The sequence below is a fragment of the Patiria miniata genome, unplaced genomic scaffold, assembly GCF_015706575.1.
Source record: "Patiria miniata isolate m_02_andy unplaced genomic scaffold, ASM1570657v1 HiC_scaffold_22, whole genome shotgun sequence".
Classification (NCBI taxonomy): Eukaryota; Metazoa; Echinodermata; class Asteroidea; order Valvatida; family Asterinidae; genus Patiria; species Patiria miniata.
The window spans coordinates 11,740,343-11,744,044 of NW_024037061.1; the positions used below are offsets into that span (position 1 = coordinate 11,740,343).

The 3,702-nt window shown below is 41.2% G+C and overlaps 1 pseudogene; it reads left to right on the forward strand.

Moving 5' to 3' along the window:
* The first annotated feature begins 704 nt into the window (after positions 1-704).
* Positions 705-2,285, forward strand: LOC119730913 (annotated as a pseudogene).
* Positions 2,286-3,702: the final 1,417 nt, after the last annotated feature.

The following is a 3,702-nucleotide window of genomic DNA, read 5'->3' on the forward strand; positions in this document are numbered from 1 at the left end:
CATCCATAGCCGTATGTTGGCATACATGTCCAAAGTGGCCAGCCCGAATCTGTAGAATGGTAGTATGGAAATCTAGAGGTTACGGGTTCTAATCCACTCCTGAAAAAAAGTTCCTGTAGTTTTCCTATTTGATGCAAAAGAAAACTAGTTTCTGACTGAGCATTATCAAATGCAGTGTGTGTACGCCCCATTTCTGTCAACAACATGTCAAGGGGGAAACGGGCCCAGAAAATTTTCGATGCTGAACAACAAAATGAACGCTGTGCAATCAATGCTCCAGTGATTTAACCCGTCAGCTCCGAAATAACCAACACCATTCCCCTTCTGTTATTCAAAACCGCAGGTGTGGCCAGCACAAAAGATTACGACTTTTCCTTTCATAAATGAGGAAGTATACTGTACCAGGCTTGTAAACGTTGACGGCACATTTTCCAAATTAGGACTGAAAAATTGAAAAGTTTTGAATCTGTTCACTGGAAGTAAAAGCAAATCAAAACTGTGCCAGATTTCAAGTTTTCAAAGCTTTTGTAAAATTGACCGGATCAGATGATTAACTGGACATATGCCAATGAGAAGTGAGATTTTGACGTTAAACATTTACAGAGACATCTGTGGTTGTGTTGTGCGCTCTGTAAATGTTCTCTGCAGTCTGCATGTAATGGGATGGTGATGAGATGAATTCCAGCTGAATTGACATGATTGATGCCAGAGAATGCTAGAGACTGCAACGTTAGTTTGTGACTACTGCTGATTCTTGCAACTTAGGAATTCGATTTCGGGAAACTGAATTTGTCCATTCGCTCTCAAGATGGAGTGGTACAGGATCAGATCCAAGTCTTTGCAGACATCGCTGCAGTTTCTCTCCTTAATCGCAGTAGCTCTTTGTCAGCCAGATTTCAAAATTGAACCTATGGAGACCACAGCACTCGAGGATGACAACGTGACCATTTATTGTGTGATAAACAATTTGCAGTCAACCCATGAACTGCGATGGTATCGTGGAGGGATCCAAATCAGCCGAGATGCGGGCATGCTAATTACGGAGCTTCGCCTCCGTGTTGAGATGAACCTGACTCGTGGTGAGTACAATCTCATGATAAACCATGTGACTTTAGGGGACGATACAACATATAGCTGCCAGGTGATCGACAAAAGCACTGACACTGAAGTCTTGGAGTCTGATGCCGTCAGGCTGGAGGTGCACCATGTCCCGCCCAGCAGGTACCCCAGCTGCTTCCCCTTGACCAAAGACAGTTACCAGGTGGGTGAGGAGATCACCATCACGTGCCAGTCGGAGCGCGGCAACCCGCCGGTCACTCTGGTGTGGACCCATGCAGGAGATCCTCTGCCCATTCACACAGACGATACACAAAACGGCTTCCGGAACATCGATTACACCTTCAGGGTCGGGCCCGAGAATCACGGAAATATATTCCAGTGCAGGCTGACCACCTCAGCAACAAACCTGGTCCGTCGAAGCTGCAGTCTTGGACCACTGGACGTGACCTTCCCGCCAACCTTCTCAAAGATTGAAGGTTCAAATTACGTCGCGGCTGACCAGGAAATAGAACTCACTTGCAACTCCGAGGCCAATCCTCCGCCTTCCTACATCTGGACCTTCAGCGAAAAAATTGACCAAAACAGGATCACTTACTCCAACGACAACAAGCGGATAACCTTCACGGCAGCACTTGCTGATAGCGGTCTGATCATCGGGTGTAACGCAACCAATGACATCGGAACGGTACGGGATGCAATCACGCTCAGTGTCAACCCGGCGCTAACAAATCCCATCTACAGCACAACGCCATCCAGGAAGATGACACCAAATGATGGTTTGGACACAGGAGGCGCCCCAAGTAAACCTCAAACAGATCCTTCTGGTAATAACATCATTCTCAAGCCAGAGGTTCTGGCAATCATCGCAAGCACCCCTACGCTCATCCTTTTAGTCCTCATTGTTCTGGTTGTAGTGATCTGCCGGTGCCGGCCACAGAACACCAAGACACCCAAATGCCCCAAATGATCTACGGCCAGTACGGGCCCTCGTCTGTCCAGAACTGGGAGCAAGGCAGCATCTATTTTGAGCCCAGGGACCGCATCAGCGTCAGGGACATGCCCACGTGGCACCCACCGGAACGTTGCAGTTCCGGGGTCACTGGGTAGAGGAGCCACCTTACGAAGAAATCGGACAAAACTAGGACGAGGGGATGACGCTAGAGATTTGAGGCAACTATTTTCAGCCCCAAAAAATGTAAATATGTATATATTCAAATTAATTTTTGTAAAAGGGTAGTAGTAGTAGTAACATTTATTTCAATGATGTCATTCATTACAATTATACATGTACAAACATGTATACATTAGAAAAAGTCACTAGTATAATATTTGATAGTTATGTACGCAGTGATTAGTTATAAAGTGTGAAATTAAATGACAACATTTAGGTATAAGGTTAAGCAGAACGCTTTTGTGCCCTTACCTATGGACAAACATACGACCAAGGGACAAACAAAACAATACGTGAGACAGACAGGACAAGCGTGAGACGAGGCCTAAATATTAATACACAAAATAATGGAATTTCAATTTATGAATATGATTCGAGAAAATGAGTTTTGAAATTTTTGACAAAGACAGATAGTGAAGTTAACGATTTAAGAGAATCATCTAAACTATTCCAGTACAAAGTGCCTCGGTGAATAACACTATTTTTTGACATGGACGTTCTGTTAAATTGGACAAACAAATTTCCCCTAGCACTACTTCGAGTATTATATGTATATGAACGTTAGATGCTAAGGTAAAACAAGAATTAAAACATGACGGAAGTAAATTATGCATAAATTTATACATTAGTTTTCCTAAATTAAGGTAATATAAGTCATTACATTGTAATACATTTAATTTAGCAAATAATGGAGCAGAATGATCACGATAGCCAGCATTTGAAATTACACGAACTGCTCGTTTCTGTAAAGTAAGTAATTTGTTACACTTAGATGGCAAACTACCCCAGGTCAAGATTGAGTAATTTAAGTATGGTAAAACAAATGAATTATACAACGTTAATAAAATCTTACTCGGAAGGTAATATTTCAAACGGATCATTATTCCAATGTTCTTTGAAATTTTTGTTGCTATTTCATCAATATGATGTTTCCAAGTGAGATTTTCATCAATAGTTACACCCAGGAATTTAGTTATCTTAACCTGATTAAGCCTCAAGTTATTCAAAATCAAAGTAACAGATTGTGTGTACTTAAACTGATTGGCACAAAAAATCATATAATTTGACTTGACGACATTAATACATAATTTATTTGCGAGAAGCCATGTACTGAATTTTTCAAGTTCCACATTTAGGTTACTAATTGCTTCATCTACATTATCGTAAGTATACAACAAACTTGTGTCATCTGCAAATAAACAAAATGTTACAGTGTCTGAAGTATTACATATATCATTAATATAAAGAAGAAATAGTAAAGGACCCAATACGGAACCCTGGGGTACCCCGCACGTAATGAATCGGCTGGTTGAAGTTATAGAGTGAAATTACTGCCTTCTGTTACACAAATAACTTTTCAGTAGAGCCAAAGCTGTTCCCCGCATTCCGTAATGTTCTAATTTACTTCTAAGAATATCATGATTTACAGTATCACAGTTACAGTATTTTACAAATTTACAGTATCTTTAGAT